Source organism: Schistocerca americana, chromosome 10, assembly GCF_021461395.2.
Source record: "Schistocerca americana isolate TAMUIC-IGC-003095 chromosome 10, iqSchAmer2.1, whole genome shotgun sequence".
Classification (NCBI taxonomy): domain Eukaryota; kingdom Metazoa; phylum Arthropoda; class Insecta; order Orthoptera; family Acrididae; genus Schistocerca; species Schistocerca americana.
In genome coordinates this window covers 156,322,957-156,350,137 of record NC_060128.1, presented here as the reverse complement: position 1 = coordinate 156,350,137, position 27,181 = coordinate 156,322,957, and the positions used below count along the sequence as shown (strand labels likewise).

General features: G+C 44.7%; 1 protein-coding gene across 2 annotated transcripts in view; it reads left to right on the top strand.

Annotated features, from left to right (window-relative positions):
• The first annotated feature begins 1,338 nt into the window (after positions 1 to 1,338).
• Positions 1,339 to 27,181, top strand: part of LOC124552607 (aminopeptidase N-like) — a 272,739-nt gene continuing 246,896 nt past the window's right edge. For both annotated transcript variants that reach the window (XM_047126932.1, XM_047126933.1), the window contains exon 1: positions 1,339 to 1,472. The gene's annotated coding sequence lies outside the window, so the exon portion shown is untranslated. The remainder of the gene's footprint in view (positions 1,473 to 27,181) is intronic.

The following is a 27,181-nucleotide window of genomic DNA, read 5'->3' as shown; positions in this document are numbered from 1 at the left end:
CATTAGGTTCCTCCACGGCAGACTGTCAATGCACAGTATTACTATTCGTTTTTGGAGCATCACCTGCGACCAGCTTTGAGAAAGAAGTGGCGACACTTTCTGCGCAACCCACCTATCATTTTGCACGACAATGCGCGGACGCATACAGCACAAGCTGTGGCTGCTCTGTTCGGTCGATGGGACTGGGAAGTACTGTACCATCCACCATACTCCCCGGACTTAAGTCCTTGTGACTTTGATTTGATTCCGAAGATGGATGAACCTTCGTGGCGTTCGCTTCAGAACTGTTCCAGAGATTCGACAGGCAGTAGCCTGCTCCATTCGCACCATCCACAGAACAGGCTCTGTTACGGTATACTACGCCTCCCACATCGCTAGTGACTACTTTGAAGGACAGTAACAGGTGCAAACATGTAACTATTTTGTATCGGACCGCGCGGTTAGAGGCGCCATGTCACTGACTGCGCGGCCCATCCCGCCGGAGGTTCGAGTCCTCCCTCCGGCATGGGTGTGTGTGTGTGTGTGTTGTTCTTAGCATAAGTTAGTTTAAGTAGTGTGTAAGTCTAGGGACCAATGACCTCTGCAGTTTGGTCCATAGGAATTCACGCACATTTGAAAACATTTTTTGTATCGCTTGTGAATAAATAATTGCCACTATTTAAGTTCCAAGCCTCGTATTTGACTGATTTATCTCGTAGCCTTTTAGTACTCATGTGGATGACCTACCGGTTTTCGTTATTTAGGGTCAATCGCCAATTTTCGCACCGAACAGATAACCTTTCTAAATCGTTTCCTGAGGAAAAGGGTTTTTAACAGTGGGAAAGACACTCAACAAAGTGAAAAGGGTTCCCTTTTTACCGACTGGTGTACGGAACCCTAAAAATAGAATCCGATATTACCAATGGGGGGGGGGGGGGAGGGGGGGGTGGTGTTGGAGAGTAGGCACGACAACCACCCGCATCCCTTCGGATTCGGCAGCTGGCGGGAGCAGTCCAGCCCAGTGATTGTAAAATGCGAGCTGCAGTATTTTACATCGGACACTAGCCTACTGTGGCAAGACACCTGCGGAATTACGGGGCTCCACGACCTGCGGCGTACAACATTCTGAGAAGTCAGGGTGCGTGAGCGACACTCCGTCCTGAGTTCACTGGAACGGCTAACACCGTGCGTCGTGCGAAGTACTGTAGGTGCATTACGCAGAAGCCTGTCCGGGGGAACAACGGGTTATCGCCTGCTCTCTCTCTCTCTCTCTCTCTCTCTCTCTCTCTTTGTCTCTGTCGGTCTGACGCCACAGACAGCGCATCGCTGGTGCTTCCCCACCACGCCGAAGTCCCCTGCCCTTACAACGAGCAGCCTTTGGCGACGGCGCAGCGCAAAGCAGTGTGTGGCGAGGTTGTTGAGGCATCGCGCCAGAGAGGTTCGTGTTGTCATCGCCTCAACAGCTGCCAGCTCGGCCGTCTAGGCAGTTGACGGTAAGACTATGTTTGTGTACGCCTTTCTGTGCGATACTTGCAGCTCTGTTTAGCTACGGAGCAAATTGATTCAGCGGTGAAGGATGCGTTCACAGCGGCACCGATAAAGGTCGTCAGACCCCGTAGCCAGAGGTCGCACGATAACATCGGTCGGCTGCTTGGTCACGGCACGTCCGATTTCATTCGTCAGTTTTTTACAGGGCCAATGTAAGGTGAGATTAGAATCTATTCTATGTATGAAGTAGGTTAGATTTTAACCCAGTGGCGTATACAGAAAAACGTCAAGGAGGGGGCGCTAAAGATATCTTGAGCTAACTTTACTTTTATCGTGATAAAAAACAATCAAGTCACATGCAAAGTTTGCCGGCCAGTGTGGCCGAGCGGTTCTAGGCGCTACAGTCTGGAACCGCGTGACCGCTACGGTCACAGGTTCGAATCCTGCCTCGGGCATGGATGTGTGTGATGTCCTTAGGTTTAAGTAGTTCTAAGTCCCATAGTGCCCAGAGCCATTTTTGAACATGCAAAGTTTGAGAAAGTTTTATTTAAACTGGTTGTGCACATATACAAGAAATGCCATCTAATGACATAAAAAAGTTACATTTGTGGTTCTCTTCCTCGAATGACGAATTCTATGCGCCTATTCTTCATGGGAAATTGGCTAATTACATCGTCAAGAGGACAATCATATTCGGCGAAGGATCATTAGAATGGCCGCGACTTTTCTTAGGTGGGTGTTAGCTATCTATTTGCCAGACAGAAACATATAAAGTACGATGACGCGGACGCGCGTGCTACATAGGAAAGTACAACTATTCGATAACTCTGTTCAGTCGACTGACGCGGGGGCGGGAGGCAAGGCTGGCGTCCTCCATATGTATCAGCCAGTGATGCTCCATAAACGAACAGTTATACTGCGCATTGACGATCTGCCGTGGAGGAACGTAATGCGTTAGGGTAACACCATCATAGTCGTACACGAGAATCGCCATAACTGTAGACCGCTCCATTCGCACCATCAACAGAACAGGCTCTGCTAACGGTATACCACGCCTTCCACATCGCTGGCAACTGGTTCTACACGACGCTGGTGATTACTATGAAGGACAGTAACAAAGGTCGTCACACGCCGTAGCCAGAGGTCGCACGATAACATCGGTCGACAGCCTGGTCACGGTGCGTCCGATCTCATTCGTCAATTTTTTACAGGACCAAGGAGGTCAGGTGAGGTTAGAATCTATTCTATGTATGAAGAAGGTTAGATTTTAACCCAATGGCGGATACAGAAAAACCTCAAGGAGGGGGGTGCTAGGGATGGGAAAAACCGACCAGTTGAATCCGATATCGGTATTTTAGCTCTGAATAACTGTTGAGGTATTCGTTTGCTCTCGGTTATAATAGCTGCTTTTTAGTTTTTACTGATAACCGCATAAAAAATCGTAATATCAGTTAGGCGCAGCAACAGTATTAAGATGTTTCTCTTTTAAATAAACCTTTTTTAAAAACTAGTAATTTTTATCTTATAAAATTTCTATTGCTTGAAATACCGCGTTTTTATACAAAACTGAAAAATAGATCAGCGCTATTTTTATGACAATGCTGACAGAAACGAACAACAAACCCAAGGCGTAAGAATTTGGTACAGCATCGCTGACACAATACTGAACCTGTTACTATGTGGCGTGGCCTATTGGATGATATGCATGTATATGTTGGGTGCCAGACGACCTATCTAGTTTATATAACAGCTTGTCGCTGTTGTATTACTGAATGGCGCCATCCCTAGTCCGGTATCAGTGAAGTACAATGCCCGATTTGCTTTAAAATATTACGAACGGGAGGAGCCACAATAGACTGGAGAAACTTCATTCGTAGTTTCCAATAAAAATGTACAGTAGCTGATCTGTTACCTGTCTCCACATAATACGCCATTATCTGCTTGTAGCCCTTGGTTCAAATAGTTCAAATGGCTCTGAGCACTATGGGACTTAACAGCTGAGGTCATCAGTCCGCTAGAACTTAGAACCACTTAAACCTAACTAACCTAAGGACATCACACACATCCATTCCCGAGGCAGGATTCGAACCTGCGACCGTAACAGTCGCGCGGTTCCAGACTGAAGCGCCTAGAACCGCTCGGCCACTCGGACCGGCGCAGCCCTTGAAAGACGGACAAATTAACATGGAAAACAGAGACATTCAACCTTAGTTTTCACTCCTTAGCACTAACTATTCATGATGCCCAAACAATGCTATGATCCTAGATTACAACGTGATTTTTTGGCAGAGTTCCAAAAACTTAGAATCAGTAGTAGAAAACTGGTTATTTTTGTTGTATCGAACCACTTATCTCTTTGTGAGAAAAGCAGCGAACATCGGACATTAAGTTTTGTTTTATTTGACTATTTAATATTTTGATTCAATGTATCTTGAAAGTGAGAGAGTCAAAATTTTTTCAATTTTTGTCCCACTTCTACGTTTATTACAGGAAGTAATACTGATAAAATTCCGAAAATCAGTTATTTCAGAAACCTGTCATTTTGAGTGAGTTTTAATACTCAGGTTATCCTGACGTTCAGCCGGTTGTTTCAGCGATATCCGCCACCCTTGCTCCGTGCTTTGAGACTAATGTTGCAGTGCGGCGTTTGCTATTAAACAGATGCCGAATTCATGTAAAAAAAGCTACATCTGCCTCGGAAAAAACATGGCGAGTACTGTAAGCTCTGTCATCAGTTAATGGAATTACCAGACAAATTTTACGAATATAGGAGACGAAGGAAAAACCACCATGAGACAGAAGTGAAAACTGGTTTAAACTTTGTGACATCACTTTCCTTTTCCCACCACCGATTAACGTCAGAAGGAGCCGCTACATTTGAATCTAACATGCCGTTTTTGATTTTCATATTTATACGTGCATAATACGAAAATATGTTGTTTCACGCCCGGCTAGCCGCGATGTCTAACGCACTGCTACCCGAGCGGGAAGGCGTGCCGGTCCCCGGCACGAATCCTCCCGGCGGGTTAGTGTCGAGGTCCGGTGTGGGGGCCAGCCTGTGGATTGTTTGCCGGCTGGAGTGGCCGAGCGGTTCTAGGCGCTTCAGTCTGGAACCATGCGACCGCTACGGTCGCAGGTTCGAATCCTGCCTCGAGCATGGATGCGTGTGATGTCCTTAGGTTAGTTAGGTTTAAGTAGTTCTAAGTCCTAGGGGACTGATGACCTCAGATGTTAAGTCCCATAGTGCTCAGAGCCATTTGAACCATTTTTTGTTGTTTCACTGAGACACTGCAATAGTGATCTCTCCTAGACACGTTGCTCACAGTACGGTTTATTATACTACAGCGGTAGGATGTGAGACTTCGGTGTATAAAGATTTTTCCAATGAAGTTATGAGCACCTAAGAGTTAATTTGCGTGGTGAAATTGTATGCTGCCTCTATTATCTGATGCATGCTTAAAATTTGTGAGTAATTATTATTTAACTAATAAAAGATACAGTTGACGTTTCACAGCGGCTCACTTACTTCTAAAAATAGCGTAAGTGAATGCAATACTGGCAGAAATTCAGATAATCGGATTCTTGTACTGGAAACTCCAATGCTTTTTAAGCACTTGCTCAGTTGATTTGAGACAGAAACAAGGTTTCTAGTGCCTGTATTACTTCAGATTGAGTGTGGATTCTAACAAAGGAAATCATCAGTGTCTTTTTAGTCCACTTGCACAAAGCAGCCGGCCGGGGTGGCCGAGCGGTTCTAGGCGCTTCAGTCTGGAACCGCGCGACTACTACGTCGCAGGTTCGAATCCTGCCTCGGGCATGGACGTGTGTGATGTCCTTAGGTTAGTTAGGTTTAAGTAGTTCTGAGTTCTAGGGGACTGATGACCTCAGAGGTTAAGTCCCATAGTGCTCAGAGCCATTTGAACCATTTTGCACGAAGCATGGTTTCAAAATCCGGTACAGAATAAATTTAAACATTTCTTAACATTTGGGATGCAAGAGTGAAGATATACCACATATTGGAAAGATGTAATCGCCAAATACCGAAGTGTCACTAGTTCTGCTTGAGCCAGATTCGCATCTTTAATGTTTTAGATTTTCTTTAATAGGGCTTGAATCGCACCTCTACAAGTACTCGAAAATAGCTTTCGTTATCCCCAAGTGTTCCACGTATTAGTCTTTGGCTTTATGTACTAGAGATGATTAATGGTGATCCTGAGAAGTAAGATTACAAACACGGTGTTTTGCTGACTTTGCATACGTTAATTAACGTTCAGTGACTGTCGTTTCGCATACACGTGAAAGATAAAGCTTAGAATAAGACACCTTCCACACGTAAAGCACTGACAAGTGGAGAAACCACACTGCATTTGCAAACCACTTTATGTAACAGAATCACCACCCTACTGGCGTAAAAACCAGATCCTCTACATCAGTGCTTCCAAACCTTTCTTAGACCATTACCCCTGAGTACAATTAGACATTAGCTAGTACCTCCTCCCCCACATTATCACCAAATTTAGCACCTAAGTAAACTGGTAAACTGTAGAATGAAATCAAAATATCCACGGGTGTGCTGCCGGCCTATAGTGTCCAACGGGCACAATATTTCGGCGACCATACATGTCGCCATCATCAGGTGAACTGACGGACTGAGCTCCTGTGAACGTGCCGGCACGGAGATCCGTACGCCATGGCTGCTCAGAGGGAACTGGGTTCGGTCGCGGCGGCGGCCGATTTAAATACCCTCCGCCCGCGGCGCGCTCCCTCCCCCGTCCGCGCCCCGCGCCACAGTCGCGCGGTAGATCTCCGTGCCGGCACATTCACAGGAGCTCAGTCCGTCAGTTCACCTGATGATGGCGACATGTATGATCGCCGAAATATTGTGCCCGTTGGACACTATAGACCGGCAGCACACCCGTGGATATTTTGATTATCAAAGACGCCGGGAGAAACTCAAGAATCATGTAGAATGAAAGTTTTCTTGGAACACTTTTGTGTTGTGTTGTGTGTGTGTGTGTGTGTGTGTGTGTGTGTGTGTGTGTGTGTGTGTTTTAGAATGAATGACGAAGGAATTCGTGATGCATCGCAATGCTACCCGCAACTAACTACCCGCAACGAGAGTAGACGCTTGTTACAGAACATACTGCTTCCCATGCGTTACCCCTCTCCATGGTGGCACTTTCTTCACCTGCACACTTCAACGAAATGAACCATGATGAAAGGTGTCTTACTGTTCGTGAATCACGGGATTGCTGCGCTACTTACTACTGAACTGTCAGAAACGGGAAGATTCAAATGGTACAAATGGCTGTGAGCACTATGGGACATAACTGGTGTGGTCATCAGTCCCCTAGAACTTAGAACTACTTGAACCTAACTAACCTAAGGACATCACACACATCCATGCCCGAGGCAGGATTCAAACCTGCGACTATAGCGCTCGCGCAGTTCCAGACTGTAGCGCCTAGAACCGCTCGGCCGTTCGGGCCGGCAAACTGGAAGACTTCAGGCTGTTAATGCTTTGTGTGTGAAGACAACCACTACTACTACTACTACTACTACTAATAATAATAATAATAATAATAATAATAATAATAATAATAATACTGTATATAACACTATAGTAGCACTTATGTAATTACTGATGTGTCGTGCTGTCAGATAATTCATTTGTCCCGAAACGAGTAATGAAGCACTTTCTGGATCACCGCTGTAACCATCTACAATTTGCAGAAGACGTTTTCTTGAGACATTCAGCGTTCGTTACGCATATATCTTTTATCATCAGCGATGTACGGGACAAAGCACATGTGTGTAGGGGTGGACTATGTGAGGAACCTGTAATCTCCACTGCATGAATGCTACAAATTGAGAAAAAGTGGTTATTGATAACTTGTATAATCTGTATTATAATATTACAAAATTGTGATAGTAGAAATGATCTTTTGAAAATGATTTAGTTTCATGGCTGAAACAGAATCTAATTGCTTCCGTGGGGATCCACGGGCTGTAAGTGTTTAATACAAGAATATATTGTCCGTTGTAGGCTGTATTGTGCTTTATTACGAGGGTAATCCCAAAAGTAAGGTTCCTATTTCTTTTAAGTACATAGACCTGTTTATTTCTAGAATGGTTTACATCAGTTTACAGCTTGAACATTCAGCTATTTTCCGACATAATCACCACTTTTGTCGATGCATTTTTGTAGACGCTGTGGCAGTTTTCGTATGCCCATGTCATACCAGCTCGCCGCCATGCTGTTTAGAAAGTTATGAACCTCTTCTTTCACCCCGTCGTCGGAGCTGAATAGCTGGGGCACAATTAACGCTGACAGGTACTGCGAGACTCTGAAAAAACTCAAACGGGCTATTCAGAACCGGAGAAGAGGAATGTTGAGCACGGGCGTACACATTCTCCATGACAACGCTCGCCCACACATCGCTCGGCAAACCGTTGCTCTTCTGCAGCAGTTTCAGTGAAACATAATCACCCACCCACTCGTGGTTCAAATGGCTCTGAGCACCATGGGACTTAACATGTGAGGTCATCAGTCCCCTACAACTTAGAACTACTTAAACCTAACTAACCTAAGGGCATCACACACATCCATACCCGAAGCAGGATTCGAACCTGCGACCGTAGCGGTCGCGCGGATCCGGACTGAAACGCCTAGAACCGCTCGGCTACCGCGGCCGGCCTCCACCCACTCTATATAGTCCTGACTTGGCGCCCAGAGACTATCACCTGTTCCCTAGGTTAAAAGAACATTTGGCCTGAAAGCTATTCAGCTCCGACGACGAGGTGAAAGAAGCGGTTCATAACTTTCTGAACAGCATGGCGGCTAGCTGGTATGACATGGGCATACAAAAACTGCACAGCATCTACAGAAAAACATCGACAGAAATGTTGATTATGTCGAAAAATAGCTAAATGTTCAAGCTGTATACTGATGTAAACCATTGTAGAAATAAACAGGTCTATGTACTTATAAAAAAAATAGGAGACCTTACTTTTGGGATTACCCCCGTAAAATCATGGTATTAGGTAATTTTGGCCGTGAACCATTGTCAAGCACATCGAATATGTCATGTATTACATATCGTGTTCATTGTCTGATGAGCACGCTATGTAATACATATCAAATGTGCTTGATAATGGCTCGCTGTCGAAATTAGCTAATAGCACGAGTTTAATAAAGCACAATACAACATACAATGGACAGTTTATTCTTGTATTAAACAGAATAGTTTTTAGCGCTTAGAAATTTTCATTTTAGCCCTCAGGCAGTAATTACCGCCAGGTTGTGAAGCACTTCTCTAAAGTAACTTTAAGCATGAGGTATGCAGCTTGAGCAAATTATTTGTGAGGTTATAATTTTGCGTAAGTGTGGTTTGTGGTGTCACCGCCAGACACCACACTTGCTAGGTGGTAGCTTTAAATCGGCCGCGGTCCATTAGTACATGTCGCACCCGCGTGTCGCCACTTTCAGTGATAGCAGACCGAGCGCCACCACACGGCAGGTCTAGAGAGACGTACTAGCACTCGCCCCAGTTGTACGGACGACGTAGCTAGCGATGCACACTGACGAAGCCTCGCTCATTTGCAGAGCAGATAGTTAGAATAGCCTTCAGCTAAGTCAATGGCTACGACCTAGCAAGGCGCCATTAGCCTTACATAGCTTGTATCTAAAGAGTCTCACTTGTCTCGTCAATAGCGATGTACCAAGGCTGGATTAAAGTTAAGTATTCCAGAAGCTACGTACTTTTCTTTATAGCATTCATTACGTATCCTGTTTCAGACCTCACGCCATCCTGCTTTAGCTTAGCGCGTGCCTTTCGGCTTCCTCTCATTGTGTCTAGGCTGTCTTGTCTAGACACATCATGGTTTCCAGTAAACCTGCGATTTTAGTTCATAGAGTCCAAACTATATCCCGATTATGACATTATTATTCTCAGGACGTCACAAAATCACTCTTTCTGGATTAATCTTCTCAGTTTCTCACAGCCCATATGTGAGAACGTCGGTTTATTTGAAGGAAGGAAACAAACTGATTTGAATTTCACCGATTGTCGACCTAAGTCCTTACATTCTGGAGAAAAGATCGGCTACGGTGTCACCGCGCCCATTGTGGCATGCTGACACAAAAAAAAAAAGAAAAAAAAACCGGCCGTCTTCTGCGATGTCGGTCGTCGACGGGGTAATCCGATATCGATGCCACTGTGACTACAGCCTAACACACGGACTCGCATTCGGGAGGCTGGCGCGTCGAAACCCAGTCGGGCCATCCAGTATTAGGTTTTCGTGATTTCCCTAAATCGCTTAAAACAATGTCGAGAGGTTCCTTCTAAATCTAGCCTGCAAACCGCAATGAAGCTGCTAACAGAGAAAATTTAGCATCTATATTACTAAACGGGTAATTCATCAACACCGATTTCGTCGAATATGACAGAAATGAAAGTGACAGAAGTGAGAGTGCCAAACGGCCAAGCATTTAGAAAAAACAGCGTTTTTTGGCGCAGGGTGAGCCGAGACGTCAGCCATTTACTGTTCAAAAATGGCGCTGAGCACTATGGGACTTAACATCTGAGGTCATCAGTTTCCTCGAACTTAGAACTACTTGAACTTTAACTAACCTAAGGACATCACACAAATCCATGCTCGAGGCAGGATTCAAATCTGCGACCGTAGTGGTCGCGCGGTTCCAGACTGAAGCGCCTAGAACCGCTCGGCCACTCCAGCCGCCCCATTTACTGTAGTGTAATCCATAGGCAGTGGTACGGACAGCGGAAAGACTGCAGAAAGGTAATCCTAGGGGTCGTGGAATCGAATCCATTATACGGAAACTTTTTTTTAAGTTTCATTTGTTACGTTACATTGCAAACAAACGGAAAGTTGAACGAAGTAATTATCTCGTACAGCGTAACATGCTATAGCCATTTCTGGAAAATCGTTTCCAACAGTTTACGTTCGCTTATAAGAGAGTTGTAGAGGATTGAAAAAACGCTGTATGAGTAAGCGGAAAAATATACGAATGTTGTCACTGCTTCGTCAAAGTCTGGGACACATACAAAAGCCTTGTACAAAAAATTTTTGGCCGAGGTGATGCTCTAGGTGCAGGAAAACAAATTTCTTCTGGTAATTGACTGAATGCGGGGAGGCGTTATCGTGGAGTAACATCACTTCACGTAATCTTCCTGGTCGTAGCTCTCTAACTGCGTCCGCAAGACTTCTCATTTGTTGAGAATAAGAGTCAGCAGTCATGGCATGGGTACACTTCGGGAAAACAAGTCTTAGCGCACTACAGTAACTGTTCTGCCAAATGCATAACATTATCTTTTGTGGATGCGCTTAGGTCTTAGTACGGGGAGTTGCTGCTTTGTTTGGGCTCAGCCATTCCTTTCTTTTCCTTGTGTTATCAGAAAGACATCAGTCTTTGTCACGAGTAACGACACAGAATAGGAATGGTCGGTACTGTTCACGAGTCAGTCGATGACGAGCAAGCAGAGATGCACATATGGCCATCCATTCATACCCTACTGCCCATTAAAATTGCTGCACCACGAAGATGACGTGCTACAGACGCGAAATTCAACTGACAGGCAGAAGATGCTGTGATATGCAAATGATTAGCTTTTCAGAGCATTCACACAAGGTTGGCGCCGGAGGCGACACCTACAACGTGCTGACATGAAGAAAGTTTCCAACCGATTTCTCATACACAAACAGCAGTTGACCGGCGTTGCCTGGTGAAACGTTGTTGTGATGCCTCGTGTAAGGAGGAGAAATACGTACCATCACGTTTCCGACTTTGATAAAGGTCGGAATGTAGCCTATCGCGATTGCGGTTTATCGTATCGCGACATTGCTGCTCGCCTTGGTCGAGATCCAATGACTGTTAGCAGAATATGGAATCGCTGGGTTCAGGAGGATAATACGGAACGCCGTGCTGCATCCCAACGGCCTCGTATCACTAGCAATCGAGATGACAGGCATCTTATCCTCATGGCTGTAACGGATCGTGCAGCCACGTCTCGTTCCCTGAGTCAACAGATGGGGACGTTTGCAAGACAACAAACATGTCCACGAACAGTTCGACGACGTTTGCAGCAGCATGGACTATCAGCTCGGAGTCCATGGCTGCTTTTACCCTTGACACTGTATCACAGACAGGAGCACCTGCGATGGTGTACTCAACGACGAACCTGGGTGCACGAATGGCAAAACGTCATTTTTTCGGTTGAATCCAGGATCTGTTTACAGCATCTTGATGGTCCCATCCGTGTTTGGCGACATCACGGTGAACGCACATTGGAAGCGTGTATTCGTCATCGCCATTGGGTTGCCATTGGTGACACGTCTCGGTCAGTCACCTCTTATTCGCATTGACGGCACTTTGAACAGTGGACGTTACATTTCAGAAGTGTTACGACCCGTGCCTCTACCCTTCATTCGATCCCTGCGAAACCCTACATTTCAGCAGGATAATGCACGATCACATGTTGCAGGTCCTGTACGGGCGTTTCTGGATACAGAAAATGTTCGACTGCTCCCCTGGCCAGCACATTCTCCAGATCTCTGACCAATTGAAAACGTCTGGTCAATGGTGGCCGAGCAACTGGCTAGTCACAATACGCCAGTCACTACTCTTGATGAACTGTGGTATCTTGTTGAAGCTGCATGGGCAGCTATACATATACACGCCATCCAATATCTGTTCGACACAACGCTCAGGCGTATCAAGGCCGTTATTACGGCCGAAGGTGGTTGTTCTGGGTACTGATTTCTCGGGATCTATGAACCCAAATTGCGTGAAAATGTAATCACATGTCAGTTCTTGTGTAATGTGTTTGTCTAATGAGTACCCGTTTATCATCTGCATTTCTTCTTGGTGTCTCAGTTTTAATGGCCAGTAGAGTATAATTTTTGATCTTGGCTTAGAGCATGTGGTACTCGTGCACCCGATTTTTGGACCTTCTCCTTTGCATGCATATTTCACACGATGGTGGAATGAATCTTCCTGAAAGGGGAGAATCACTATGTCAAGATGATGCTCATTAAAAAGAAAAAAAAAACATTTTCTTGCCGTTCCCTGTCCATTAACATTAACCCCATACACGGCGCAAATGTTCTGGCTGTCTCCGTTGCTATCACCCCTCTATTGAACACAAACAAAGGAAAATGTTCAGATTTCTCCACTTGGCATTCCATTTTCGGTAATTTCCAAGAATGATTGCCTATCGAAGTCGCGGAGCACAAACGATACATATCGAACGTGCGATCATAAATCGATAATGCGACTCTGGTGGCGGGCGTTATGATCAGTTATTTGTGATCGTTATTTTTATCTGTTATCCGTTGTTCCCTCAGTTGCTCTAAATTACATACCTCCGCGAATTATTTGTGAGTTGCAAGGGGAACCCAGACGATTTATGTTGGTAGTGAGTGGGATGTATGGTGATCTTGACGTTTCTTCGGCAGATTCTCGCACATGGATAAATCTAATTAAATGTTTATCCAGCGCAGAAAATTATGTGACTTTTTGTCGCAAATATATTTGCCTGTTATATTTTTGGCCATTTCGAGCTCCCACTTGTCATTTTCATTTGTGGTTAAGCAGTGACGTAGCGAAGGGCGTCTCATGTCACGGAAGCCACTTGCAGAGGGGCGTCAAATGGTCTTCGAGACAAACAAGATTTTCCAGAAAATATATTGTCATTATTATTATTGTTATTACTATTATTAATTTCTATTATATTTCTATATGCTATATGCGCCAATAAAGTGTAATATTGTATCCCGTGCGCTGAGGAGGGGGGGGGGGGGGGGGGAGAGGGGGCAGAGGGGGCACCAATAAAGTGTCGTGTACCGGCCGCCAGTTACGTTCGCTAGTCACTGTGCTCAAGCCCCAGCATATTCCACAACTTTGAATGAAATCGGTAATAACTAGTAGGTGCGGCGCACATGTAAATATACATAATTTTACTACACATGATTTGGGAGTTATGACGCCATAAACATCGAGATGCGTGAAAGAGTAAATTTTGCTTAAAATGGAGCGCCAATTATCCAGACTATATTCATCCAATATTTGAGAATAGGAGCACCTAGGGCCTTCCAGCCAACTTTACATCTAATGTCAAGTCTTTGCGGAACTTTTTCTCACTGACACCGCTACAAAATGGTGACAGGAATGAAAGTTTTACGCTTACTACTGCCTCGCTGTCCATGCAGTATAACTGTAGAATCAGGCTTAGCGTTTTAATTTATCTCTTGATACACTAGACCCATTCATACAACTACGGATAGAGAAGACTGCCATGAGACCTGAAGACAGAAATGAGACATCATTAAGCTGAGGACACACAAACCGTCAATTCGTGTACCAGCTGATAATGGCAGACTCCCTAAAAGGCACTAACTATCTCTATCATCCACAAATCTTTTCAGATCTGCAATGTTCTGAGGACAGTAGCTTTTGCTTCTTTACTCTGCATGCATTTAGTACTAACAAGCGAGGCTACGACGTTGGGATCACAGAGTTATTTCAAAATTTGTACACCTTTAATAGGCCGTTAAAACAACGTTAATTCCAAGTAGTAAGGCGCACTACTTTGGTAATTCTGAGAAAATCGCAAGAGAAGTTTCACGCGTCTATTATGTGACTCATGTATCTGTGCGTAGGTGCCGGACAGTGGAGTTCATGGTGGTCAAGCGATTAATGTTCGAGGTTCGTAAGACGAGCGTGCATGACGACGCGACGGTTCGACTCCGGCTCGAATTATTTCTTAATCTATTTTTTCATCACTGCTCATATTAATTTAAGACATTTGACAGGTAAGATAATGAAAAAAAACACATGTATTTGCATGAAGTTTCAGTTTATTTTTCATGTCTGTGTGACAAATACAATCTTGTAACGTATGATGTCGAGAGCATATCCGACGAGTAATTCCACATTACTCTTCTGGTCCGGCCCATTGTGACTTACTACACTCCTGGAAATTGAAATAAGAACACCGTGAATTCATTGTCCCAGGAAGGGGAAACTTTATTGACACATTCCTGGGGTCAGATACATCACATGATCACACTGACAGAACCACAGGCACATAGACACAGGCAACAGAGCATGCACAATGTCGGCACTAGTACAGTGTATATCCACCTTTCGCAGCAATGCAGGCTGCTATTCTCCCATGGAGACGATCGTAGAGATGCTGGATGTAGTCCTGTGGAACGGCTTGCCATGCCATTTCCACGTGGCGCCTCAGTTGGACCAGCGTTCGCGCTGGACGTGCAGACCGCGTGAGACGACGCTTCATCCAGTCCCAAACATGTTCAATGGGGGACAGATCCGGAGATCTTGCTGGCCAGGGTAGTTGACTTACACCTTCTAGAGCACGTTGGGTGGCACGGGATACATGCGGACGTGCATTGTCTTGTTGGAACAGCAAGTTCCCTTGCCGGTCTAGGAATGGTAGAACGATGGGTTCGATGACGGTTTGGATGTACCGTGCACTATTCAGTGTCCCCTCGACGATCACCAGTGGTGTACGGCCAGTGTAGGAGATCGCTCCCCACACCATGATGCCGGGTGTTGGCCCTGTGTGCCTCGGTCGTATGCAGTCCTGATTGTGGCGCTCACCTGCACGGCGCCAAACACGCATACGACCATCATTGGCACCAAGGCAGAAGCGACTCTCATCGCTGAAGACGACACGTCTCCATTCGTCCCTCCATTCACGCCTGTCGCGACACCACTGGAGGCGGGCTGCACGATGTTGGGGCGTGAGCGGAAGACGGCCTAACGGTGTGCGGGACCGTAGCCCAGCTTCATGGAGACGGTTGCGAATGGTCCTCGCCGATACCCCAGGAGCAACAGTGTCCCTAATTTGCTGGGAAGTGGCGGTGCGGTCCCCTACGGCACTGCGTAGGATCCTACGGTCTTGGCGTGCATCCGTGCGTCGCTGCGGTCCGGTCCCAGGTCGACGGGCACGTGCACCTTCCGCCGACCACTGGCGACAACATCGATGTACTGTGGAGACCTCACGCCCCACGTGTTGAGCAATTCGGCGGTACGTCCACCCGGCCTCCCGCATGCCCACTATACGTCCTCGCTCAAAGTCCGTCAACTGCACATACGGTTCACGTCCACGCTGTCGCGGCATGCTACCAGTGTTAAAGACTGCGATGGAGCTCCGTATGCCACGGCAAACTGGCTGACACTGACGGCGGCGGTGCACAAATGCTGCGCAGCTAGCGCCATTCGACGGCCAACACCGCGGTTCCTGGTGTATCCGCTGTGCCGTGCGTGTGATCATTGCTTGTACAGCCCTCTCGCAGTGCCCGGAGCAAGTATGGTGGGTCTGACACACCGGTGTCAATGTGTTCTTTTTTCTATTTCCAGGAGTGTATATTACTGATTGTGGTTCAAATGGCTCTAAGCACTATGGGACTTAACATCTGAGGTCATCAGTCCCCTAGAACTTAAAACTAATTAAACCTAACTAACCTAAGGACATCACACACATCCATGCCCGAGGCAGGATTCGAACCTGCGACCGTAGCAGCAGCGCGGTTCCGGACTGAAGCGCCTAGAACCGCTCGGCCACAGCGGCCGGTTACTGATTGTGAATAACGTCATTCGCATCATTATTTATCATTGTTTGACTTGGGCTTTCCAAGCCTGTGCCACGTCCGTAAAAATGTAACTACAAATAGTAAGTAGTCAAATAACATCTGAAATTTACAACAACTTCATGAATATGCCCGTTGGTTTTTTCATTATATTACCTCTCATATGTCATATAAATTAAATAATGTGACCAGTGCAAAAATAAAGATTAAAAAGTGTTAGTGGATTGCGAACTGTCGCCTCCTCGACGACCTTCTTGTAAAGCACAAACGTTAATCACTTGATCACAATGACTTCTTAGGCTTGGTACCATCGCACAAATACAGGGTGAGTCACCTAACATTACCGCTGGATATATTTCGTAAACCACATCAAATACTGACGAACCGATTCCACAGACCGAACTTGAGGAGAGGGGCTAGTGTAATTGGTTAATACAAACCATAAAAAAATGCACGGAAGTATGTTTTTAACACAAACCTACGTTTTTTTAAATGGAACCCCGTTAGTTTTGTTAGCACATCTGAACATATAAACAAATACGTAATCAGTGCCGTTTATTGCATTGTAAAATGTTAATTATATCCGGAGATATTGTAACCTAAAGTTGACGCTTGAGTACCACTCCTCCGCTGTTCGATCGTGTGTATCGGAGAGCACTGAATTACGTAGGGATCCAAAGGGAACGGTGATGGACCTTAGGCACAGAAGAGACTGGAACAGCACATTACGTCCTCATGCTAACACCTTTTTATTGGTCTTTTTCACTGACGCACATGTACATTACCATGAGAGGTGAGGTACACGTTCGACGGGAGTTTCATAGGACGTGGAGGACGCATAAATTGGCCAGCCCATTCTCCTGATCTTACACCACTGGACTTCTTTCTGTGGGGTACGTTAAAGGAGAATGTGTACCGTGATGTGCCTACAACCCCAGAGGATATGAAACAGTGTATTGTGGCAGCCTGCGGCGACATTACACCAGATGTACTGCGGCGTGTACAACATTCATTACGCCAGAGATTGCAACTGTGTGCAGCAAATGATGGCCACCACATTGAACATCTATTGGCCTGACATGTCGGGACACACTCTATTCCACTCCGTAATAGAAAACGGAAACCACGTGTGTACCTGTACCTCACCCCTCATGGTAATGTACATGTGCGTCAGTGAAAAAGACCAATAAAAAGGTGTTAGCATGTGGACGTAATGTGCTGTTCCAGTCCCTTCTGTACCTAAGGTCCATCACCGTTCCCTTTGGATCCCTACGTAATTCGGTGCTCTCCGATACACACGATCGAACAGCGGAGGAGTGGTACTCAAGCGTCAACTTTAGGTTACAATATCTCCGGATGTAATTAACATTTTACAATGCAATAAACGGCACTGATTCCGTATTTGTTTATATGTTCAGATATGCTAACAAAACTAACGGGGTTCCATTTAAAAAACCGCAGGTTTGTGTTAAAAAACGTACTTACGTGCATTTTTTTATGGTTTGTATTAACCAATTACACTAGCCCCTCTCCTCACGTTCGGTCCGTGGAATCGATTCGTCAGTATTTGATGTGGTTTACGAAATACATCCAGCGGTAACGTTAGGTGACTCACCCTGTATATCAGTTACATAAAAGACGTGTAAAACTTCTCTTGCAGTTTATCAGAATTGCCAGAGTAGTGCATCTTACTACATGGGCATTATGTTGTTTTAATGGTCTGCTAGGGATGTACAAAAACTGAAGTAAACCCGTGATCCCAACATCGTGTCCTTCCCTTGTAAGTGCACACTACCATTACATTTAGGTACTATCATAAATTGATTGTTGTAGAGGTCTTCACATGCACAATCGTCCCCATTCGAGCATGCATTCAGTCTCCTACGTCATAGTTCCTTGTTGTGCAATTGGTATTAAATAAGGCTTTTCAAAGAAACCTTGATCTGATTTCACCATCTGGTGACACTCATAGTTTCTAACAATAACAGGTCAGTTTGATACTTCATTAGTGGTCTACTTTCAAGAGCTGTACCCTCTGCTGTTCTGAGATATTCTTTACCTCACAGACCCTTCTCAGTCTCCTTAGGTTCATCTTTAGATTCTTGTATCTTATCGCCAAATTCGCTATACCCCTCTACATCACTTCGTTATCACCCTCATTGCTAACAGCAAATCTGCTTCCTCTGCAGCTCTGTCTTGTCAGAGACATGACACTATAATTGGTTCGTCTCCTAGCATCAATGAAACTGTGTTTTTATCGAAATCTGTCTTTCCCTGGAACTGCGACAAGGGATCAGTTCCTATAACTACATCTACTCTAAGCCCTGAAACAACCGTAACTAGTACTCCAATTTTGTATGTCTCAGTTCCATAGATAGTAAATCCTCATATGTAACTGCTTTGATTATTTTGCCACTGGCTTCAAATATGTACAAGCCCATTACTGGCATCGCAACTAGTATTTTCCCATTTGGGATGGATTCCGGAAATCCTTACAACACCGCACAAGCCTCTGATCCACTGTCTACCAGACAGTAAACTGGCATTCCAAACACCTTCACTTTTAGCGCACGATAGATAACTCTGTCATATAAAGTAATATCGTTCTCTTCCTCTACGAGATAGTTAACAGTATCTTATCTGCCATTATGATCTGCGTTAGTACTAAGCATAATCATATTGTTACTTCCTGGTAGATTAAAACTGATTGTCGGACTGGGACTCAAATCTGGGACCTGCGGCTTTTGAGGGCAGTGTGCGATTTGCAGGGGGGGATGGGGGGGATTCCCCCCCCCCCCTTTGCATCAGACCATCCCCTCCTCTGGTTTTAATTTATGCATTCCAACCTGGGGTGTTTATTTCCCACGCACTGGAGTAAAACTTTACATATAATTTAAATTTGTGGAACCGAACTCTGAAAGTTTTTAATAAGTCTTACTATTAATACTATTAATATGTTTCAGTTTTCTATCATCAGAATAAGTGCAGCTTTTCACAAATGTGCCTCTGCTTTTTGAATTCCCCTCGTATACCTGTATGTAGATTATTTTGTAAATAAGCTTTTCCTATAATGTACTTTTAAAGATATAACAAGGAATGGCTTTTCTGATAGTGCATACGCGTGAATAGTGAGTTTCGGCATTAACATATATTTATAAATAGCTGTTTAACCATGCGTAACGCCACGGTCCAAGCAAGTAACATATATAATTCTACTAACCCATTAAGGCATCCCCCCCCCCCACCCCCCCCACTGGTAAAAGCACAAGTCGTACCCTGTTTGTGGGCAAGTGTTCTACCAATTGTGTGTGTGTGTGTGTGTGTGTGTGTGTGTGTGTGTGTGTGTGTGTGTAAGTGTAGGGGCTTATGGGCGCTCAACATCGAGGTCATCAGCGCCCTGACACTCATTAAAAGGAACGAATGTGGACAGACCTAAGAAAACTGAAGCACACACTTTTCTACCAATTGAGCTACTGAGATGATTCATGACCTACCTGCACAGCATTTGTTACACCAATACCTCATCTCCTACCTGCCAGTTATATTCATATTTATTGGAGAGTCTTCAAGATTTTCTTCGATTTTGGTATCCAGACTGTCAACCAAACACAGATCAAACCAACTGCAAGCATCTGAGTATTAGATTGGGGACGGGCAGAAACTTCTCTTGCAAACTTCGGGTTTGCGTATCTAACGCTGCACTTTCTGTACAATGCTTTGTCGCCGACATCAGACTATCTTTGGGCCTGATAATTCGTTCTGTTACTTCCATTGTGTCCCTATAATCTTTGTCTAATTTTGCTCCCACCATATCCTGTACTTCCACATTGCCAGTAATAGCTGTTGCAGCAAAATTTTCTTTCCTAAGCTTCACTCTGGATGTCAAAACATCCTTATTGTCCAAAGATAAACGAAAATATGTCTTCTGCTTTCTGCTTCTCTCTCTTCGTAGTGTGGCCTCTAGGTTTGCAGCACTGTTTACCTTGTCTTTAGCCTGGATACTCGATGAGTCCACACTAGATATTTTCTCTGCCACATCTTACTCCAGTTTTAGTGCTAGGATGTCCTTATGTCCTACTTATGTCAGCACCTTGTACCACGGCGACTGGTGTTCCTGTGTTATTATGTTGTCAGTGTGGGTTTCCATACGCATGAAGGTTAGCACATGGCTAACCCCACCTTGCTCTGGAGGTGCATAATCTCAGAGCCTGTCAGTCGCCTACTGAGTCACTTGTGGAATGGGGCAGTCTAACCTTCTTCAGTGCTACCCACATAAACCTTCTCCCTGGCTGTGTACCTCAATGTGCCAACACATTTATGATCTCCCACTTCCTGTTTCCAAAGAGCGGTCTGTTATCTTGTTGGTGGTGCGCCTCAGTTGCCGCAACTCTATACACTCCAAGTACTCGGAAAACCTCTTGGTATTTATTGCTGAAATTACCCATGTATGGCAACACCATGGTAGCCTCTTTGGGGACTTGCAAGTTCGTGTTTGTTTTTCACGTAAATATGACAACTTATACATCCATTTACACGCATACTACTCTTTTTTTATACAGGTTCTTGTCCCAGGTTAAACTTTGCTTCACCCCAGAAATCTCGCACATCATCATTCTGTTTGATAGCATACCAATATTTGTTCAAAAACTCAATTTTAAATTCTGCGGGAGTGTTGCACTTTAACGTAATCTCAGCTGGACATCGTAGAGCATATCCAGCGAAATTGCTGCAAATGAATGAAATCCGCTCCCACTCGGACCATTTCCGTGACAGTACATTTTCGAAACAGTTCCAGAAATATGAGAGATGGCTTTGCTCATCAGGATCGAACCTTAGAAATTGACGATGGTTAACAAAAGCTGCGTCGTGAGACACCGACTGTGTAACATTACTGTTGGTAAGCGTACAGCTGATTCCCTTCGTTCCAAACGACACATTCGATCTTCATGAAAATTCAACACTAATTTCTGCGTGTTAGTTACATCTACGACCTTATTTTCCACAGCTTCAACTATAATCTTAGTCTGTAGTATTTTGGATTCCGTTTCTATAACGAGATCTCATAGTATCTTTTCGTGTTACTTCCCAAATTCAGTGTCGACATTCTCAATTTTTTGCTCACACTTGTCTACCAATTTTTCAAAAGATTCATGGTTTTCCAAGCAGTCCTTGGGAAGCTGATCAATCCTTTTTTGTTAGCCCTATCTCGATATCAGCTTCCACAGCCTCAACTATAATCTTTGTCTGTCGTATTCTGGCTTCCGTTTCTCTAACGAGATCTCATACGATCTTTTTGTGTTACTTCCCAAATTCAGTGTCGACATTCTCAATTTTTTGCTCACACTTGTCTACCAATTTTTCAAAAGATTCATGGTTTTCTAAGCAGTCCTTGGGCAGCTCATCAATCCTTTTTTGTTAGCCCTATCTCGAGATCAGCAGTATATGGTTTACAACTGTTTCTGACACTCACTACGTATGTCTTCCTTGAGTGTACCCTTAAGATCGCCTAACTCAGAATTTCACACTTTATTGTTGCTTAACCAGCTTCTACTTTGTCTGGCCTGAAGTCTGCATTGTTGGCACGTAATTTCTCTCACGAAGTTTTAAAACTTGTGTTAGCCACAAGAGCCTTTTGCATAGCTTCTGTGTTAGGGGGCTCCTGTTCTTGCGGTGGTCTGGTGTGGAGTTACCCATCTTTGTTTCTTTAATGGGTACCACAAAGCATCGAATCTTTGTTTCTTTAATGGGTACCACAAATCGTCGAAAGACTTTTTTCAGTACCTCCTGCTCAGTGTCATCTACTTTTGTTCTTGCCTAGGTATATATTACAACCAGTGTGTTAGAATTGTAACTTCCCCACTATATGTTTCTATATTAAATTGACCCCAGATTTATCTTCCACTCTATATAAATTCTATGTATTAGCAAAACTATGTACCTACAAACTGTTATTGTATACTGACCTGTGAGTAAACAGAACCTAATTTGAATTGAACCGTAACTGGCCTGCACACAACTTGTCTTTATCTTACATGTGCAACTGAAGTAAAACAATTATCTGGCCCTAATCAAAATTCTCACTTATCTCATGTCTTGACCATATTGTTTCAGATTTCTGAAAAGCACAATAGCAAAACAGGAAGCAGGCAGCGGCTAAGCTAGAGTTCTATTTGTAAATAAATATTCCAACTGTTGTATACCAGATGGCGCAACGTGGTAATGCATAATGATAAACCTTCTTTAAACATTGAAATGGGGAGAATAACGATTTGTATGAAATTATATTCCAAGACAACAGTTTTAGAGTGAATTACGTGTTCGTAAAGACAGAGTAAAATTTCGTGTGATATTCACACACAACATTTATCTGAACTATACTGTGCTTAACAAAGTGAACACTTACTTGAAAAGGGTACACTGTTAAGAGAGAATTTCTATAAAAACCAAACAGATTAACCAGCTAATATCTTAATGCGTGCCGGCCGCGGTGGCCGAGCGGTTCAAGGCGCTTCAGTCTGGAACCGCTAGACTGCTACGGTCCCAGGTTCGGATCCTTTCTCGGGCATGGATGTGTGTAATGTCCTTAGGTTAGTTAGGTTTAAGTAGTTCTAAGTTCTAGGGCACTGATGACCTCAGATGTCAAGTCCCATAGTGCTCAGAGCCATTTGAACCATCTTAATGCGTGATTCAGGGAAGTGTGATGGTCTCTCTCTCAGCTCCAAGCAAGTAGCTGACAATCATTCCGTCTAGTTGCACAGTGCTGCAGCCTTATCTCAAACTTCTTCTCTTCAAAAGATAACATTATTAGAAATTTGTGTTGTTTTCGCCTTCCAATACATACATCATATTCATACTTGGTGTCCTTTACAATAAATTTTTCTTCATCTAACAAATATAATCACATGTCAACACAGCAGTACTGAATACGTCCATCACCTAACTACCACACTTTTACCAAGAATGTATCAGTCGGTGTGCCACGACAAGACCATAACAGTAACGTAACCTGTTCTCTCTCTGACGTGCACATCGATAACATCCAAAAATAAAAATGACCTATCCACCTTCCAGAATGTGTCACTGAACAACGAAACATGGTGCGACTTATCATGCGTAGTGTAGTCCAGCACAAAAAAAAAAAAAACACACCATCTCGCAAATTTGCTCTGCTCAGCCCTTACTGATTTCTCTTGCTCATTTCCCCAGCACCGTTTATTATTCGTGAAGCCGGAAAGCCATTCAATTTTTTCAATTGTCTTCCTAGTCGATGGCGTTCATGTGGTTCTATCAGCGTATATCGTTATTTATGACAATACTCTCTCTCCTACTCTGCAGTGGCTCAGAAGCATTGTATTATCACCTGAAAATTACCGGAAAAACAATGAATCCGACTGACTCCGTACCTACAGGCTCCTTCAGCTGTTTCCCTGAAAAACCAAACCTTTGTCGCAGCTGTGAACTACACCCGGCATAAAAAAAAAAAAAAAAAAAAAAAAAAAAAAAATTAACCACGTACCATGAAGGAATTATTCGTTTGGGACGGAAATCGGTAGTGGTGATGCACCTATACAAACAAATGATTACGATTTCAGAAAAATTGGATGATTTATTCAAGAGAAGGAGTTTCACAAGTTGAACAAGTTAATAATGTACTGGTCCACTCCTGGCCCTTACACTAGCAGCTATTTGGATTGGTGATGATGATGATGATGATGTTTGGTTCGTGGGGCGCTCAACTGCGCGGTTATCAGCGCCCGTACAAATTCCCAACCTTTGCTCAGCCAAATCTCGCCGCTTTCATGAGTGAAGATGAAATGATTAGGACAACACAAACACCCAGTCATCTCGAAGCAGGTGAAAATCACTGACCCCGCCGGGAATCGAACTCGGGACCCCATGCTCGGGAAGCGAGAACGCGACCGCGAGACCACGAGCTGCGGACTAGTCGGATTGGCATTGACTGATAAAATTGTTGGATCTCCTCCAGAGAGATTGGCGCGTTAGATCGTAGAAATCCCGAGCTAACTGGAGGACCCTGTCTGTAATGCCCGAAACGTTCTTTCTCGGCGATCTTGGCAAGCACTAAGACAAGCAGTAGAAACTCTCACCATGTGCGCTCGGACATTACCCGGCCGAAATGTAAGCTCAGGACGGCTTGCCATGAAGAGAAACAAAGCATCGCTTAGAATATCTTCGATGTACCGCTGTGCTGTAAGGATGCCACGGATGAAACCAAATGGGTTTTGCTATGAAATGAAATGAACTGAAATGGAACCCCGGATTCCTGGTAGGAAGGTCGTATGGCGGGCGACAGTCCGGTTGTTATCCCACCACCATCCAGGGCATCTTCAGACACGTCTCTGGCCTGGAATCTCATTGACTGGGGTAGAATAGTTTTCAGTGCTGAGTGTCGCTTCGATACTGAGTCTCGATGACCGGCAAATACACTACTGGCCATTAAAATTGCTACACCAAGAAGAAATGCAGATGGTAAACGGGTATTCATTGGACAAATATATTATACTAGAACTGACATGTGATTACATTTTCACGCAATTTGGGTGCATAGATCCTGAGAAATCAGTACCCAGAACAATCACCTCTGGCCGTAATAGCGGCCTTGATACGCCTGGACATTGAGTCAGAGCTTGAATGGCGTGTACAGGTTCATCTGCCCATGCAGATTCAACACGATACCGCAGTTCATCAAGAGTAGTGACTGGCGTATTGTGACGAGCCAGTTGCTCGGCCACCATTGACCAGCGGTTTTCAATTGGTGAGAGATCTGGAGAATGTGCTGGCCAGGGCAGCAGTCGAACATTTTATGTATCCAGAAAGGCCAGTACAGGACGTGCAACTTGCGGTCGTGCATTACCCTGCTGAAATATAGGGTTTCGCAGGGATCGAATGAAGGGTAGAGCCACGGGTCGTAACACATCTGAAATGTAACGTCCACTGTTCAAAGCGCCGTCAAGGAGATGTGTAACCAATGGCACCCCATACCATCACGCCGGGTGATCACGCCAGTATGGCGATGACGAATACACGATGTGCGTTCACCGCGATGTCGCCAAACACGGATGCGGCCATCATGATGCTGTAAACAGAACCTGGATTCATCCGAAAAAATGACGTTTTGCCATTCGTGCGCCCACGTTCGTCGTGCAGTACACCATCGCAGGCGCTCCTGTCTGTGATGCAGCGTCAAGGGTAACCGCAGCCATGGTCTCCGAGTTGACAGCCCATGCTGCAGCAAACGTCGTCGAACTGTTCGTGCAGTTGGTTGTTGTCTTGCAAACGTCCCCATATGTTGACTCAGGGTTCGAGACGTGGCTGCACGATCCGTTACAGCCATGCGGATAAGATGACTGTCATCTCGACTGCTAGTGATACGAGGCCGTTGGGATCCAGCACGGCGTTCCGTATTACCCTCCTGAACCCACCGATTCCATACTCTGCTAACAGTCATTGGATCTCGACCAACGCGAGCAGCAATGTCGCGATACGATAAACCGTAATCGCGATACGATAAACCGCAATCGCGATACGATAAACCGCAATCGCGATAGGCTACAATCCGACCTTTATCAAAGTCGGAAACGTGATGGTACGCATTTCTCCTCCTTACACGAGGCATCACAGCGATGTTTCAGCAGGCAACGCCGGTCAACTGCTGTTTGTGTATGAGAAATCGGTTGGAAACTTTCCTCATGTCAGCACGTTGTAGGTGTCGCCACCGACTCCAACCTTGTATGAATGCTCAGAAAAGCTAATCATTTGCATCTCACAGCATCGTCTTCCTGTCGGTTAAATTTCGCGTCTGTAGCACGTCATCTTCGTGGTGTAGCAATTTTAATGGCGAGTAGTATATGTATTTGGAAACGCTCTGGATAGCGGTGGGATACCAGTCTGACTGTTGCCCGCCGTTCATCCCGACTACCAGGAGAAGTGTTCTGGGGTGCGATTTCTTTTCACAGCCTTACACTTTAGGTTGTCACCCGTGGCACCATTACAGCACAGAAGTACAGTTGTCGACTATATTCAACTCCCCATTTTATTGCCCTTCGTGGCAGGTCATCCTGGCCTCACATTTCAGCAACATAATGGCTTCCAACGTATGGCAACAGTTTCTACTGCTTGTCTTTGTGCTTGCCCAGCCCTACCTTGCCCAGCAAAGTCGCCAGTTCCCTAGCTGGGAACGTTTGCAGCATTAAGGGTACGGCCCTCCATTCAGTTGTGATTTTGGAGATCTAACGCGCAGGTTGCACAGCATTTGGTATGCTATCCCTCAGAAGGGCATCATATGAATCGATCAACCAATGGCAAGCCGAATAACTGCTTGCATAAGGGCCAGAGGTGGACCAATGCGTTATTTACTTGCTTAGTTTGTGAAGCTGTTTCTCTTGACTGAATCATCTAACCTTTACGAAATTGTAATCATCGTTTGTCTGTACATATACATCACATCTATCGATTTCCGTCGCATTCGTATCATTGCTTCGTGGTGCGTCGTTCTTCTTTTTTTTTCTTATAGTGTAGGTTTTGTGTGATGGCAGCCGACTACACAGAAGAGAGACATACCCTGTAATCCACCAGATCTATTCTGAAACAAAATCTTCAGTAACATATGATACAATCAAGTGCTTTACAGCAATTGTTTACGAGGGGCATTGGCAAAGTACGCGCAAAAATAAAAACTTCTTACATGTTTGGGGTAAACCTTTTTTATTTTTCGACATGTCTACTTTTAGACTTATACACTTCGTCCAACGCTGCTCTAATTTGTTGATCCCTTCCGAATAATAGGAATTATCTAACTCTGCAAAATAGCTATTAGTTGCTGCAAATCACCTCCTCGTTTGAATAAAATCTTTGTCCCGCCAGCCATTTCTTCCGATTGGGGAACAAATAGTAGTCCGAGGAAGCCAAGCCAGGAGAACAGGGGAGATGTAAAACGAGTTGGAAACCTATTTCCATTAATTTTGCGACCACAACTGCTGAGGTGTGTGCTGGTGCATTGTCGTGATGGAAAAAGACTTTTTTGCGGTCCAATCGCCGGAGTTTTTTTTGCAGCTTG